The following is an 18602-nucleotide window of genomic DNA, read 5'->3' as shown; positions in this document are numbered from 1 at the left end:
TCTTTGATCACATCCTGCCTGGACTACTCAAACAGTTCCTACCTTATACTTCCTGCGTATTTGATACTCGGTCTTCAGTTAATTCAGAATAAAGTAGCTAGACTAATTAGGAGTGTTCCAAGGTGCCATCATATCTCTTCACATCTGAGACACCTGCACTGGCTCCCGGTGGAACAGTGTATTAACTTCAAAGCTCTGGTGTTGGCTTTCAGAGATTTCCATGGTGAAACCCCACGCTTTATGTTGAATAACCTGTCTCTATAAGTATCCTCTAAAAGAGGGTACTTAGACCCAACAGTAGTCACCTTCTGCGGATCCCAAGATTCTTGAAGTCTCATCACAGAGGCAGTTCCTTTACTGTGCGCATGTCAAAATTATGGAACAGTCTTCCTTCTAAGTTACAGCAGGTTCAGTCCCTGTCAGCCTTTAGCAGGCAACTCAAAACTTGGTTATTTGACTTTATTTCGTCTCCAGTTACTTTGTCCCACCTTATGCTGTTTTCTAGAGTGCAGGATGCTTCTGTGGAAGCACCTGTGCACTTTATCAAGTGTAATTTGATTGATGGCTGTTTTTCTTTGGTGAGCTGGTACGTCTCTATCCTCATATCCATATAATGAGGCTGAGAGCAGACATTGAGCGCATAGGCAAAGTGGGCAATTGCCCAGTACCCACACCTTCCAAGTGGCCCACTGGGCAAATGATTTTTCTCTCTTTGACCGTAGTCTATTCTATTTCTATTTCTCTATCAAAACTTTTCTCCCTCTCTCTCTCTCTCTGCCCATCGCTACATCTTACTCTGTCCTTCTGCCCTGTTTCATCTAATGGATTGTTGGGGTCTCAGGTAAGATATATTACATCTGTGTTTGATTGACCATGTTAAACTTTCACATGAAATTTAACATTGATTGGCGTCATGAGCTCTTCAGTCAGCAGGAAATTAGTAATTAAATTCAAAATTTGTTCCTTCCAGAGTCCCCCAAAATATGTCTTGTCTGGGGCCCCATCATGCTTAGGATGACACTGGCTGGGAGCATGAGTCAGAACTGAAGGAGATGTATAATGGCCAATGGATGAGGCAGGTCCCATTGTAAGGGTCTTGACTGGATACTGTGTCTATTTTACCAGAAGCCTCCTAGATAGTATGTTGAGGTGAATGGGTGGAACTGATATGGGTGTTAGTGGCACCTGGCAAGGACCCTAAAGGAGACAGTCCAAGAGTAGAAGGGATTCAGTGACACCTGATAAGTACTTCAGCATATGCACTGGTGGCATTTACACTGGTGGCATAGAGTGGCAGAGATGGAGTGTACTGGTGGAATGGAGGTTGGCTCCTTGATGCTAGTGTACTTGCCGGTGCTGTATGGCCTACAGTGTGCAAAGCAGCTGAAAATTCCAAGGGTTGGGGGGTCTTATGTCGCACAACAAGCACACGGTAATGCCACCAAAAAAACAACTGTGCAACTAATAGGAAGTTGAATTATTTTTGACGAAATATGTGACCCCCCATTGAGGCAAGTTGAGAAGGAGAGGAAACCTTGGGGTGGGGGGCAAGGTGCCTCTAACTCTACAGATGTCAAGATAGCTACAGGAGATGATGAAAACTAATATGGCAGGCACTGCTGTGTTAAGGCAAACCCGAAGACTGTGACAGAACCTGAGGTGAGAGCTAATCGAAGGCAAACATTTGATGAGTGTACATGCTGGTTATTGGAACATCTTCAAGTGAACATGGAGAATCTAGAAAATGAGGCTAGGTCTGTGCGTGTCTGGATTCTGGGGCTGTACATAGCGATGGAGAAATTTCTCCCGGCAGCAGTCTTTTACAACACAAATGTTGGCATGTAGTTTGTTTAGTGGCAGGGGTCCATGGAACAGAAAATGGGGAAAGGGACAATACTGCAGCACGGTTGAGAGTGTTGTAAGAGAGTGAAGTATAAAACTTTTGGTTTCATCCTTTTACATTTGGTTAGCCCACATATATATTTAAATCTTGCCTTATGTACTCCTGTGATGCAATAATACTAAAGCAATAAGGTTTAGTAGATGTTGCAAATCCTTTCCATGTAAGGGGAGAAGGATCGAAATCATGCTTCTAGTCATCAAATCCTATTCCTTATTTTTTGTGTCACGGCTACTGGGAGCCTTATATGTTCTTTGCTGTTGAGAACCAATATTGTAAAACACTTTGATCTTCCTTTGGTTATTTTATACCTTTATACCTTGCGTTTGCGATTGATATATATCAATCTGGCTTTGAGTTTGTAATAAAACTTTTAACTTCAAGTTAGTGATTCCGACTTTTATTGTGTGGTTCTAATGATCTCACTGTACATTGAGATGTAAATTGTTGTTAACCCTTTCCTCTCAGGCTACTAAAAAGGTCTGTTGAGCAGAATTGAATTAGAAGGACTGGCCCACAACGTTCTCAATAGTGACCTGGGAATGTTCCATTTTGTATTGAGTATCATGATGCTTATTTTCTGCTTGAAGCGGTAGTGGAGGATATTATTGAGGTGTTCTGCCCTGTGATCTGCCTCCAGAATGAATGCCGGATTGGAGTATTTCACTGTTTAGAGTTCTGACAGTGATGTTACACTGATATAAATTGGCACTCGACTTAGGTAGCTAATCATGCTGTTGACCCTGGAAGGTGCTTGTGTCTGGAAGATTTCTGTTCACTGCTATGTTCGTTGGTTTGCTAAAAAAGGTTTAACCCTGAACCTTGGCATGGGAGAGTACTGAGTTGCTCCGATATCATCACACCAGCTATGTACAATGCTTTGCAAAAAGAAGCACTACAGAAATCAAGTAATTGTGATAATCATAATGATGGTGATGATGCTGCGGATGATGATATTGATGATTATTATTGCTATTATTATTATTATATAGACACACTGTTTAGAATTACTTTTTAACAACATAAGAATTCAGCTCCTTCAAATCACAAATTAGTAACAGCATGAGAGTTGCTTCATGTTTTACTGTCATGAGGCAGCAGAACAATCTAATTCGCTGGGCATGAGATATGAACCTGGGTCAGGTGGTCCCAAGGTAATCAGATGTTACTGAGCCCCAAATGTGTCCGCTGAAGTCTTCAGACACTGAAGACCTGGGACCCTGTCCTGTGGACCATCAAAATGGGGCAGCTATTCTTTGAACACTTGAATCACAGGATATGCAGGCAGAGCATTCCACACCTGACTCTGGGAGGTTCTATCAGCTAAAAATTCAAAACTGAGCAATGCAAATAACACTCAATAAATCACTGGCAAATTTTTTAAAAAGGAAACATACTTTAACAAAAACACAAAAAATACTGGACAAATAAAATATCATGATTTACAAAATAGCAGGAAAAAAAACTATTGGACCCCCCTCCCACAATGTTCCAGAAAGTGCACGTAGTGCAGAATGCATAAAGTTTCATAAAGGTTCCAGTAGGTATACTGCCCCTAAACACAGACTAGACCCTGAAGGTCTGATGCACCTTTAATGATTTTTACGCCCACTGACCAACCCCCTAGAACCAGAATACCCATATATGTTCCCAAAGCAGCCTAAATATATTTATGTAATCCTGAAAAGTCAAGCCCTCTGGCGAAGTAAATGGTCTTACAGGTTTGGCAATAGATTTTGTATTAATAAAAATCCCCAGCATAAACACACTTGCCATTTGTTATAAAAAAATCTATTGACCAACAACAATGAATGGCACTTCAACCTCAATGAAAAATTAATTACAAATATCTTTCTCACATTTATGAACACATTTGCTTTTCATTATTGGAAAATGGAATTCATCCTTAGTTCAAAACGTAATTGAAACTCTTTTAACTATACTCTGTTCGTTGATCACCCATCATGCTATTAGAGTGTACATCGGTGCTCACTAAATGTATTACTAAATATGTGATCTTTTTTAGCACAAGTTTAGCCAATTGTCTTGTCGGACTATGTTAATTTAGTATGCATTTGCACTTTATATTTACCTCAAACCAAGATGACTAATGCAACTACGGCCCTTTCACAAACTGAAAATTACATTTTGTACACTTTCTATGCATCTTATCTTCTAGCGAAAGCATTATTGTTTAAAAAAAATGTATATATCATTTCTATGCTATCTTGGCATTATTAATGACATTTTTCTATGACTCTTTGAATCGAAATAAAGGCTGATTGATTGATTGATATTAGTTTGTCTGCTATGTAAATTAGAAAACTGTATTATTTTTGTGACAGGAGCCCCTTAATAATTGCAGCATAATCAAAAATGTGTATTTATCCCCCAATGATCACTATATAAGCATGGATAAGGTTTAAGGGCTACAGCCATTTCTGGGAGATTATAAGGATATCTCTCACAAACGCTTGCTTAAATTAAGACTAGGGTGGTAAACACTTTATTATTTATGAAATACCAGTGAATTTTAAGACATGAAAACTATGAAAGATGTTGTATATGTGAAAACCAGGATTCTTGTACATTTATGCACCCTGCGATCTATTACCCGTAGCTACCCCATGGAGCAACATTTCTGATATTTATTGGGAAACTAAAACATATTCAGAGGAACAAAAACGTATTACCAGTGTCACTCAATTGTTGCAAACATTTTTAATCAATGTACATTAATTATTTACAGAGTTTTTCAGCTGGTAAAATATTTGAATGATTTTAGAAATTTTTGTAAAATAAATTAACTACACAATATAATTATAAAAATATATAGTACCTATATAACCTGAACTGTATGTATAGATTGCGCTTTTTATTAAAAAAAATAACATAAAGTCTTACACTGTATTTATAATCCAGAGAATGATAGTGGCTACTGAAATGTTTAGTATCAATATCTGATACTTGATACTCACAACAAATTCTTTTATGGTGTTTACATTGAGGTGTAGTCGAAGTATTATCCATTGTAAATGTTATACGTCATATTCTAACAATAAAGTAAATAAAACTACACGAAATCTGCAGGAAATCTACTGGCAATGCCAAACATTCATACAAAAATACACTCCTCCATTACGACTTCCCCGCTAACACTCAATGCCACTCACTCACAACACCTGCCATAACGTGTTCTCTGCACTATGCATCAAAAAGACTCATCCATTGTTTGATATGGCACAACTCACCTTATAAACTTGCTGGTGCAACAACTAGTACCAGACACAAGCCGCAAAACAACCATACTTGCAGAAGTCGCAATAATTTGAAAAATGTACTCCAGTTTATCCTTTGTATTTCATTTTATTCCAATTTTAACATGGTTACCAAGTTTTGCGCAGAGGCTGCGTTATTCCACATTTTCACTGCTGCAAAAATACCCATCCAGGCCTTTATTTGCAGCCTGTCAGAATACACGTTTTCCTGAGTTTTCACCCAATGCATTTCTGGCTTAAAAAAGCACTTAGTCAGGGGTCTATAATATAAAAGAAGCCCATCAGTGACCACATTTAATTAACCAAAAAGCATAAAGAAAACATTCAGTAAACTAAAAGCGCAAACCAAGTGTGTGCCCTTAGAAAAACCGTTTCTATCTACTAGTGCCTCTAAAACCTCTACATGAGTGCTCTGTTGATTATTTGCCTAAACATTGTTGTTTTAACGAAGAGTAATCTAAATGAAAACCTGCCCGTGCTTAACACACCCATCGAATGTCAATGTTAAAAACGAAATACAATTCCTCATGCTGAATTCACTCTACATGAAAAAAGCCAAGTGCGTGACATCCCCAACCCACCAAACAATGAACTCACCGAGCTCCGGTTTTAAATTTTGATTCTGCTATCACCAGTGCTGTAGCGTGACCTTATTCGTGAAGTACCCTTCCTAAACTGACTAAATAAATAAACCTGTTACTCACTACCAGGTGCACTCTATTGATCTAAACAAAACACGTTACTAAACAGAAGAAAAACTTACATCCACAGTTAAGTACCCTTAGTCCATATTTTCAAAAATCAAACTACACATTGTTACTGGTATGACTAGACAAAATTAAAAGTAAACTATCATCAAAACCAACAACAACATTTATGCACCAAAAAAGTCATTTTTTGGTCTCGTCATACCAGTAACAATGTGCAGTTTGATTTTTGAAAAGACAGCAGCTGATGTGCATGTGGATGCTGCAACCAAAAGGCTACACCTTGAATCTCCTGCTGTAAATGTCTTTTTTTCAGAGGCGTTATCAGTCAATGTCTTGAACTGAGCATCAAGAGAAAATTAGACCCTTTCCTGATGTGCACAATCTGTTTGCATGTCTGTGTCCTCTTTGCTCCTGTAGGTTTTGGCTTGGAGATAGTCAAGTTATTTCACATGGAGGTTTTGTTAGGTGTTTTAAATTCCGTTAACAGGAGTGCTTGGACCATGAGTCAGACACTGGAACTGCCTCGTAGTTTTTGTGACTCTTAAAACCAGAAGTTGGCTTTTCAGCAACAACAACAAAATCCATAAATTCTTTAAACTCCCAATGTGCAAGAAGTGGATGGTTTGAAACAACATCAGACTGCCCGATACCATTCAATGCTTAGCTTATTTTTTTATGTTATTCCGCTTTAAGGTTTATGACTTAGAATGTGGTTATGATCCAAATCTTGATCTTTACATGTCTGACTTTCTTACACTGGGATCAAAAAAGGCCTTAAGGCTGATCTCACAGAAAATTTATTTTCTCTTTAATTATTTGTAATTGTGAAAGTAAGATCCTTCCCTGGTACAATCTACTACTTTGTATGGAAACGCTTGCACTCACAAGTTAGGCACAAATGTTGGCTTGTCCTTATCCAAACCCTTGTAATATACGTGAAAGGTTTTTCATTATTTTTCACTCGTTTTAGCTTTCTAATGATTTGTCTTGCAGCAGTATATATTATTGGCTTTGTATATAAGTTCTGCATTTATGTTCCTTTTCTTTACTTTTTCTAGTAATTTTTTTAATTTATGCTCTTTATTACCTTATTTGTTTTTCTTAATTTAAGCTAAACTTCTCTCATATTTCTTATCCCATTAATTAAAATTGGAAGTTACATTGAAATTGATTATTTCTAACACTTTTCAAGTTAGTTTGCTTTACACAATACCTACAGCCAAAAGTTTGGATGACTGCCTTGTCACTCAAATCATGCTGTTAAAAAAGATAAATCAAGATGGTCTTCAGGGTAACTGTTTCACTTTTAGGGACTGGTCTACTTGGCCTGTCCTTTATACATTTATCAACATTATCAGTAATAGATTCCATTTCCATAAATACAATCAGAATAGCAGACATAAACGTATGATGTAACACCCCCTGAAACTGACATCCAAAGGAATCCCCATTTTAGTTGTCCATCCCAATGAAATATGCAATTGCCTTCACCACTCTAACCATGCACACATGATTGGGTTATGCTCACCCAGCTAAGTCCCCATTCATCACAACTCCATGTGTAGATAGATAGTGCTTTGGGAGCCCTCTCTTAGCCTTCTCCCTGATGGGAGACAAGCCTTTGCAGTGAGACGTCCTGATCTGCCATTGTGTATGCAAAGATCCAGAGATGAATGTGTAGGGCATGGTGGTGGGAAGCGCTATTCAGACTACTGTCAGTGTTCTGCCAACACGTGCCAACAGGTGAGCGAGAGTTAAATTGATGGAAAATTGAAGCAATTGGCAAAAGCATACTTAATACACTTCGGACACAATCCACAAAGGTAAACTTAGACCTGAAGTCTAAGTTTAGACCCCTGAAGTTTAAGTTTAGGCCTGAAGTCTAACTTTCGACTTGAAGCCCTGTCTAAGTTCTAAACTTAGACTTTAGGCCTAAACAGGGGACTAATCCACAAAGGTAAACTTACAGTTTTGTGAACGTTTATGATTGTTTGTTATTCACGAAGGGATTTATGAGTAGAATATTTATAAGTGCAGATTCTCCGGACATAAAAAGATAGAACAGTCCTATCTTTTTATATTCGGAGACTCCACACTTGTTATAATTATAACTTGTGCCCTCAGCATGCACTGCTTAAGACTTCAAATATTACATTACATATGGCATGTATCTTAATTGTTTTCCTGTATTTAGGATATGGGGACGGAGTCACTGAGTCCTGAAATGATGACACATCATTTATCTTCCTGTAATGGCCATTCTTTCAGATTGCTCAGCATCACAGAACCAGTACAAGTCCTGTGCCCCCAAAGGGTTTGACAAGAAAAAAAAGCCCTTTAGGCCAATCAGAATGCTTTATTTTTTATAAATGTGTAATACCATTGGAGTCCAGAAGAATCCTGCAGAACAAACTGCCTAGATACACACTATATTTGAAATGCAAATTTCTAGAAAATGTCTGAATTGATTTACACTAAATGAGGCAAAGCGTGCTTTCTGAGAAAAGATCTGATTTTCTGCCAAATTTCTGTTCTCCCATTTTGTCTGCTTCACTTTCCAAAATTCTTTTGGAAGTTGACAAGGAAAAATACATTTTTGGACCACCCTCTGTACCGAGCCCCAATAGACAAATCAGCCCAAAGCATTCCAGGAAATGGATGAGTTTAGTTAAGATTTGTCAAGTTGCACCAAAGTTGCAAAACACAAAATTCTCTTCTTATGGAAACTGTGACCACATGTATAACTGTACAGTAGTGACCACCACTTTGTGATATAAAGAGGGAGAGTGAGAGAAAGAGAGCGAGTGAGACAGAGACATTTGTGTGGGGGGGTTTCTGTACTATACAGTATCTCAAGTGTCCGTTCACTAACTCTTAGTCACACGTACATTGATGTGTGTTTCCTGATTAGTATGTGTGTCAGTATGAAAACTACATGCATGCAAGCATGTGTTTTGTTCGTCCCTTTACATCTTCTTCCCATTAGTGTTCTGATAAGGTTTTGTATTAGCACATGGTTTGCTCATCTTTGTTTGGGCCGTTCAGTGCTCCCTCAAGTCATCCATTGTTTATCACACTTGCTATGTTCTATAGAGACAAGTTACATTCATTCACATGAGTGAGTATTAGCTAAGTATGGGCGGAAAATCCGTTCCGCTCGCGGATTTTGCGGATTTTCGGTAAATTCGCAATCCGCGAGATTTGCGAATTTCCCGCAAAATCCGCAAATCCGCGAGCAGCGGATTTTATGGCTTGCTCGCACTGTTCGCGTGAGTTCGCGGCTTCCCAGTTCAACTTCGCGCCAAGCGAATAAGCGCTAAATTGCAGAAATACGATCTTAGCAAAACTGAAACTACTTACCAGGTTCAAAAGTTCAAGCTCATCATTAGTAGCCATTTCCTGTAGTGCTTCCTGAGGGGCCCCTCCAGAGTTCAGTTGCCTACTTGCAACTATTATGTGACCCTGCTCTGACCCTCAGAATAGTTACACATATGCCTCAAAGGCCCTGAATTACAGCTAAGGGAGACAAGCAGGAGCCCGGCTGGAAGTTCAAATCCAGTGACACATTAATCAGCCCCTAATTCATTATTGTCAGTTGGGGCAGGGAAGGTGTTGTAACTAATTTTGCAACAATGAAAGCACTTAGCAAGTGCAAAAGATCACTAATCAGGAAGCACTAAGGAAGCAGGTGCCAGCTAAAAAAATATTCTGTGACACATTAATCAGCCCCAAATTAATTCAGGTCACTTGAGGCAGGGAAGGTGTGCTTTGCTTTGCCACAATAATGTACACTGGACAACCAGAGGGTGCTGTGATGAAACAGAGGGTGGCATGGGTGGGCCAGAGGGTGGCATGAGTAGTCAGAGAGTGGCAGTGGTGACAGAGGGTGGCAGTGATGAAGAAGAGTGTCCCAAACAGGCTGGACACGTAGAAACAACAAGTTCGCAAAACTTGCGACCCGACAGGTAAGTTCGCGTTTGCGAAATTGTACAAAACCCTCGCGAACTGGCAGAAACCCGCGCGAACACACAAAAAAAAATCCGCAAATTCGCGAGAATTCGTGGATTTTGCGGATTGCGAGTTCGCAAATCCGCAAAATTCGCGAACGCGAGATTCGCAAAATTCGCCCATGCTTAGTATTAGCTCATGACAGTCATTCTCCTATCTCCTGTGCACCTTTCCTGAATTTGGCATCTTTGCATAAGTTCCTCCTTTTATGTGGATATTTCAATGCTCTTGTGATGCCTCTGGCCTCATCTGTTACATTAACATTTGTGCTTCTTGCCAACATATGGTTTCTGAGCCACTCCAGAAACAACTGAGTGTTCTTCCTTTTGAACAAGCTCCTATTCAAGACATTGCACTTTGCACTTTCTTCAACACACCTGCTGCTCCTTAATAATGTACCACTTTAAAGCGCTGTTCAAATGGACTGCAAAAATGGCCAATGTCATCCTCAGCAGCAATGAGTAGATGATGCCAGAGTGTTTATTCTTTTCTTACGTAGTGTTTATGAGGCTGTAATGTTTTGCAATTTGACATACTTTTGGTCATCAGTTTATGATGTCCCTTTCCTGGGTAAACCAACCAATGCATTTCCAGTTTATTCTTTCATCCATTCAGACTTTAATGAGTGAAAACTACAAATATAGTATCTGAAACTGGTAATATGAATAGGTTTTGCCAACTGGCAGTTTAGAAAAAGGCATACATTATGACAAATGGACTGATGTAGAAAAGCAGCTGATTGTTACAAACCTTTTGACATGCTCTGTTAACAGCTATTGTGGTGTAACAATACTCAAAGTCCTCATACCAGATAGAGACACATCATAAACATTTGCATATCTCCCTTCTGGTTAATAATAATGAGGCGGGGTCAGCTTGCAATGTTTAGAATACTAGGGAGGAGGCCTGCATCTGCTACATTGAGAATATTAGGAAGGAGGCCTGCATGAGATATGCATTGCTACTATGCCTTCTTTTCTATCACTGCCCCTGTCCCTGGAACAGCGAGAGGCTGCAAAATAGAACAGGCATTGAATAAATGACATAGGGGAAGCATGCAGCACTTTCCATGACTAATGTATGGCACCTCCAAAGCCTGAGCCCATATCACCTTGTGAATGCAGTACTGCCTCCTTTGAAGGGATTTTATGGTATCAACGGTAGATACATGTAATAGTGACCCCCTTCTTCCGAACTGCAAGGTGCCACATTATGAGTGGGAATGGCATTTAACACGTTTCACTGTGCTATGATTTTGCAAATTATAGGCTTTATGACCAGCAAACCACAAAAACATCACACCCAAAACTGCAAAAGAGTAAAGGTAGAAAGGGGAAAAAGTGTAAGGTACTATAACCATCTTGTCGCTCACATATTACTATGGAAATAAAATGAATAATGTCCAAATACATTTGCACTGGAAATAAGTTGATATCTAGGAATAAAATAGAAGAAGGTGGCCATGATTGTGGAAAAGTTGATGTAGAGAAAACGGAGGGCAGAGAGGTTTCCTGAACATGTAACATGTATGAGTTTAGTCCAGGTAGAGGGCCTGTTTGGTGACTTTATCTATCATTCTCACCCCTAGCAGATTCTTCAGAGTTCAGCCTTGTAAGGAAATAATTCCATGATCTAGTATCAAAAATTATTTATTGGGTACAAACCAGCCAGATCCTCTGAGTAACATCATGTTTGAAGTGAGGTATGTAAAACCTTTACCCTTTCCCTTAAAGTTTGGTAAATGACTGTGACCACATCCGACTAAGCCACGCCAACCTGATTATTAAGTATTAAATCACATGTCTCTGCTTTTCTTTTAGCAGTGAAGATCTATTACAAACATCATCCCAACATTACCATCTTTAGACATATTTAGAATGACAGTGACTAGCATAATTTAACAAAAAAAAAAAATGTTTCTACTACTTTAGGGTGCAGGTGTTTTTTGTCTCCGAAGAACCTAGGGGCATATTATCAAGAAACGGCGTTAAAATTATCGCCGCTTTAGCGGCAGAAAACAGCCGCTAAAGCGGTGATAATGGGCTTGATAACATGCCCTTGAGAATTCCAATAGAAGCCCATGTTCTGGTGTCAACATAGACTTCTATTGGAATTCTCAAGGGCATATTATCAAGCCCATTATTGCCGCTTTAGCGATGCCCAGTGTTAGAATCTCTGAAGGTTAAATTATGCTTTCTGTAGCATTTGTGCCTCTGTTGCTCTTCTTATGATCACTTCCTTTTGTGACTCCGTTTTTCTGGCCATTTACTTCAATATCTTAAACTTTGACTCAAGGCTAATAACTAACAAATTTTGAGCCCCAACCAATGACAGCATTATGCTTCTGGACAACTGCAACATCAATGACTCAGCTTTGATTCTAAATTGGCAGTTTGTTGGGCAAAGCAGTCGTTCTCTTTTATTCTCTAGCAATGCTTGCCCATTTGCCCTACCAACGGTGCTTTGGACATGCTCACATGTCATTCCCCTCTGATGAGACAATTGACTTCTGAGGACTGCTTTGCTGGCAATGGGTAAGCAAAACCTCCAACAAATTCCTCTGAAATGTGGTGCCACTGTGAAGTTTGGTGAGTAAACGTTTCTTTTGTTGCTACGTTGTTTTTACTCTGTAGTGACTGATAGTTTGAGGGACTAGAAACTTTAATAACCAGGATTCTGGAGCAACTAGAGCCTATAAATACTCAAGAAAAATGCTTCATGGGATTTTCTTACTTTGCCCCAAGCATTTGTCCCCAGAGGGGTTGAGGTTTTGGGTGAATATTCCACAGTTTGAGCCACTTGGCAGTGCACTTTTTCTCATTTGGTTGATATTTGTTTCTACTCCTGAGGCCAGTACCAAGTACTCTAAAGCCCATAACAGAAAGATTACTTTTCTAATTTTATCAATGATTTGTGACCAAATGTGACATAAAAGTAATGCAAACATTTATGCCCATGACATGAGCTTTCATAAGCATGAACTGACTGTGTTTATATTTTGTGACACTCTCAATGTCAGGGCTAATACAACAAATGGACAGTGAGAAAATGGCATAGTTGGTGTTAGATCTGACAGCTTTAGGATGGGTTTCCCCCATTATTTTTGCCTTCACTCTTCCTGTTTTGATGAATTTGTTTCTGTTGGCATTTGGACTCTGCACACTTTACCACTGCTAACCAGTGCTAAAGTGCTTGTGCTCCTTCCTTTAAACATGGTGAAATTTGCTTACACCTACTTGGCATATTTAATTTACTTGTAAGTCCCTAGTACAGTGGTACTACAGGTGCCCAGGGCCTGTGAATTAAATGCTATTAGCGGGGCCTGCAGGACTGATTGTGCCACCCACTTAGGTGGATTGTTAAAATATATCATAGGCTTGCCATTGCAGTGTGTAGTTTTGAACTGTCATTTCGACCTGGTAAAATAAAACTTTTGCAAGGCCTAAACGATCCTTTGTAATGCATATGAGTCACCACTAGGGTAGGCCCTAAGCAGCCCTTAGGGCTTGGTGCATTGTATTTAAAAAGTTGAACATGTACTTTTAACTTTTAGAAGTACTGGTAGCAAAAAGCTCCTACATTCTTTTTTCACTATTTCAAGGTCTGCCACTCCCATAGGATACCATTGGGTTACCTTAGTATTTAATATGTGCTATCTTTTGATTGGGAAAGTCATGTTTGGTGTGTGATGCATTGTAATTTAAAACCCTCTTTTATGGTAAAGTCAGATTTTAAGTCACAATTCTGAAAGTGCGACTTCTAGAAAGTTGGGAATTTTGTTGGCGCCTGCAACCTGTTTCCTGGATTACATGATTAGGTGTAGATGGCAGTTGGCTTTTGTTTATTCCTCCCAGGCAGCATTACAATAGAGGGTCTTTGGGTTGGCAGGATGTGCCCTCTCTGGCAGAGTGAGAGGGTGGAGCTGTCACCTTCCACATTTGCACTTCAATGGGGCTGCATCAGCACACACACAAAAGACTTCACAATAGTCTCTTGTGTCCTCAAACAGACTGGGACCAAGGCAAGTAGGCAGGACATTCCAGACACCTCGGTAAGGGGAGTACCAGAACCTTCTCCCACTTCAAAGGGGGCACCAAGTATAAAAATGAGACCCTCAGACAAACTCTTCAGTAATCGTCTGGACCTAAGGATATTACAGAAGAAGGATGTTTTGCTGCCCTGCTGCTTGAGGCCTGCCTTGCTTCATGAGAAGGAAGAGCCTGCCTTCACCTTTATTCCTTTTTAAACAGGAGGGGGATGGGAGCACACTGCTTCACCTTCCAGCACAGTTCGCCCCTTCGCATCCTGGTATATGCAGTTCAATTTAAATGCTTACTTGAAAGTTTGCAGAGTGTTTCGCCAAAGTTGGTGCAGGTTAGTGCTGTTAATCTGTGTTTCTGGATTTTATCCTTCATCAGTAGCGATAACACAAAATTCATCTGGGGTTTGCCCTTTACTCCTTGCTGAAGTGACTCCAAGGGTCAGCTCACTGACCTCTTCTGAGCTACAGGGACACAACAAGCTCCAGAGGCCCCTCTGCAACAGCACAGCTGCCCTGTTGCGACTAGACTTGCCTGAATCTGCACAAGCCCTGCCTGGGCCTTGCTGGCCTCTGCTGGAGTGAGTTCCTGATTCCTAATAGCTACTGGACCCTCAGTATGGCATCAGTTGAGCTATTCCTTGAAGAAAAACAGAGATCCTGAAGTTTTGGGCACTTCACAACTTCGAAAAAGTCATTTTGCACCAAGATCTTGCCACCCATGACAACCGCCAAAGTGAAGCTCTGGTGAACGGCCAACAACAACCTGCACTGCAAGATCTGCACTTTGCGCTAGAACATCAACAGTCTGCAGTGATCGGCAATGCAAATCTCCAGCAACGACCATTCACAAGGCCAACAGGATCTTTGTGCTACAGTGATGACCATCCACGATACCCAGTCTGCTCTTGGCGCTACAGCAGTAACCATCCATAACGCTCTCCCTGCTCCTCACAGCCGGCTCCATCATGAATGGAACTCTTTGCACTGGACATTAGAAGGTAACTTTTTCAGTAGGACAAGCTTGGTCCCTAAATCCATCCCGCGCTCCATTGTGGTCGGCTTGAACTCGTGACATTCAGCCAATCTTGCACTACCAGATAACTGTGAGTGGCTCTTTGTGCTTTTAGGTGCTGCACTTACCTTACATCTTTGAAATTGCATATCTCCCATTCTATTTATTGGATTTTTGTTGTTTTGGTGTTAAATAATTTATTGAAGTTTACTCTATTGTTCTAAATTGGTTTTGGATATATCTAGTCTAGCTTTTTTTCACTTTTTTATAGTTTTTCTGCTGCATAAATAGGCTTAAGCACAGGCTAATTTAGTGACTTGTGTAGTTCATCATAACAAGGATTGTGGTTGGTGCTTAAGGACTCACACCCTCATCAACCAACAACCTATTTTTTCTCACAGCAGGGAAACATAAAAAGAAGAATAGAATTTAATAACAGTATGATATTTCCCTAAACTGTAGTGGGCTTCTGACTCTCTCTTGTCTGTCTCAATTCCCCCTGAAAAGGCCACAGCGGATCTCTGATACCACCAACAGGCATGGTAGATTGCCTGTGTAAAGGATGTCCAGTAGGTGAAATGGTTCCATTAATAATAAAACAAGGAAATCTAGGAAAATTGATTTGCGGCTCCTTGAACAATGGCTAATCATCCAAGGTTGGAGAAACAAGCATAGATTTCCACGCTGCATTCAAATCTCATATAGCTCGCTGGACGGACTGCTCAGTACTGCAGGTCAGGCTCCCGAGATCCCATTCAACATCCTAGAGTACTAGTAAAGCTGCAGTACTACTGTAGCAGCAAGCTAAACCTCTGTGTTTGACTGCTTACCTACTGAGCGTGCACACATCTGTTCTTGTTGACATTTTGCCATTACACTTAATGCTGTTGCAATATTTTTCATGATCTATGCTTTGTTTGTGCTTCTGATGCTTTCTGATAGTAGATGCCTTTATTAGGAAATCATTTTTTAAATCAATTTATCATCTCCACTATAAGTGCAACCAAACGTCACCCCGCCTTTCTCAGTAATAAGCGACAAATTGTGTAAGTTGCTTTTCTGGCTGCTTAACACATAGATATGCACAGAGATGTCCACTGGGGTTAAATCCAGGAGTCCAAATTTAATGTGTAACGATCAGTAGTCTAACATTCAATTTTAGCACGTTAATATGATGTTAACACAGTTTTGCAATTCAATTTCTCAACTCAGTGTTAATACAAGGCACCCTATTAATAATCAGATTTAAACTCATGCTTAATTCATTCAGGATTGTCAGCAGCAATGGGGTTATGACACAACGATAGCTTGTGTTGCATTGAATTTTAATATCCTGATAATTGATTGGCATGAGCAAAAATATTAGGACAAAGATGGACATCGCACAAATTCTTCACTTTACATTCCTCCAGCCCACTTCACCACAGTTTTTTTCGATGCACAAAACGCCTAAAATTAATAGTCACATTTATATTTCAGGAGACATGTATTAATTCAAGGCTGTCTTAGACGGAAGCAAGAGCCACTCTTAATAAGTAGCAGCTCTGAGCAGATCTGTATTCCTATAATAATGTAACCTCTGCTGAGAAGCCATAAAAATCTCATGTCAAAGCTTCAAAAATTGTAGGCAGTGATGAAAAGGTTCACTGCATAGTGAAAGCCATTTTATTGGCATTTATTGTAAAACAGAAAGAATTAAGCAAAGGATTAACATATGGTCCATTAAAAGGCTGAGCCATAGCTGGCGCGAGAAGCGCCTGAGAGGCGAAGGTGCAAAATGCAGTGCAATATTCGATGTGCAGGTGGCAACCATATCTGCAGACTGCAGAAATCACACTGCTCTTGCAGACTAGGCCAATTATTTATGGATATTTTTGATAATTTCCACATTTATTATTTGCCTGCCAGAAGATACATTTGGCAGGTCTGTGTCAAAATGAAGCTAGTCCTGCCAAAAGAACCTTTTGGGAGGCAGTTATACATTTAAAATGGTTGTCCTTCCAAAATAGATGTTAATTGCCTGAATTACAATGGTATTGTTGGAAGATGAAGTACTTGCACCTTGAACTGTGTGTGCTCTGTTAGCGTTTTCTGCACTCTATAGAGAAAAATAGATAATATTCAAGAAATTGTCCTCGCTGTAGAGTCCTCTCAGCCCGGGAGCATGCAAATGCATACGTCGCACACGGAGCTCTGTAACAGACGTCGTTATCCGTCAGCATACGATCATACACTACTCTCTCATTACGTCATAACCATTAATAACCACACCTTAACACCTGCCAGTAAGATACGCAAATCCTCTGTTGATTCCGCCCAGGACCACAAGGGTCAGAGCTCACATAGTCTTGTGACACTACATCTCACCCTTTGTTAAATGAAAAGTATAAACAGCAGTCACATCATAGGTTTTATTAAGTCGCTAGGGCACTCTCACTAGTTGGCCAGATTGAGTGGCATGAGGTAGTAAAGATGTACTCTGATTGTGCACTGATGTCACAATTCTAATACTTGAGCTGGACTATTAGGCGTTGCTGCCTAATCATGATTGCAGGAGGTGAAGAACATCAAGGTAGATGCTTAAATTGTGACGAGTCCCATGTGATGGACGTTCCAGGATGATGAGCCATCACCATGTGTCCTTTACACATCACAACCCTCAGAGGATTGACAGCAGAGTGTCTGTTTTCCGCTTTCGTGTCAGCTTGACCAGGACCCAGTCACCTTCATCTAAGACTGTTTCCTGAGCTTGTCAACGCTGATCAGCATACGTATTTATTTTGCACTTTCGAGAAGTGTTTGTGGAAGAACCTTAACTGCATTCAAGGGTCGGTCATCTGTCTACTGTGGCAGCTTGGTTTCAATAGCTCTTCCAAACAGAAAGGTGGCAAGACTCTCACCATTTGTGGAGCGAGGAGTTGAACGATAAGCACAAAGGGCTCAACACAGGGCCTGCTTTCACTCAATTCCCTTCATCGATGCTCATTGAATAACTTTTTTGAGGGTTTCTATGAATTGTTCCACAACACCATTGGTTTTGGGCAGAGGTGTTCTCTTCTGATGCTGTACCTGACTAGCTCTTACTTGAATTCTTTGCAATTGAATGGTGGACCATTGTGAGATTTGAGAATGGAGGGGATCCCCCACGCTGCAAAGATGTCAGCCAACCGCTCGATGACCTTGACATGGGTTGTTGTTCATAACTCCTCTACTAGAGGAAAAACTTCAATACTCGTCAATGACTACCATTAGATGATTTCCTTTTCCTAGGGGGCCTAAGAAATCAACTGCAACTATTTCCCAGGTATGTGCAGGAAGGTCAGATATTGTCAATGGATGCTGTGTCAGTTTGAGGGAAAGGCAGTTGCAAAGATGGTACTCTTTTAGTTCCTCCTCAACTCGTTCGTCTAGGTGCAGGAACCACACTCATTCTCTTAGTGCTCTTTTGGTGGCTACAATGCCAAGATGTCCTTTGTGGGCTAGTTCAATGACTTGCTGTCTTAGGCTCTCAGGCACAATGGTTTTTGAGCCTCTCAATACAACACCTTCACTGGTAACAGACAGTTCATCCCACACATTTTAGAATTTTTGAAATTCAACATCATCTTGAAAAGGTTGAGTACTCTTCTTTCACAAATGATTTGAAATAAGT

This window comes from Lissotriton vulgaris, chromosome 8 (assembly GCF_964263255.1).
Source record: "Lissotriton vulgaris chromosome 8, aLisVul1.2, whole genome shotgun sequence".
NCBI lineage: Eukaryota > Metazoa > Chordata > Amphibia > Caudata > Salamandridae > Lissotriton > Lissotriton vulgaris.
This window is presented reverse-complemented; position numbering follows the sequence as displayed.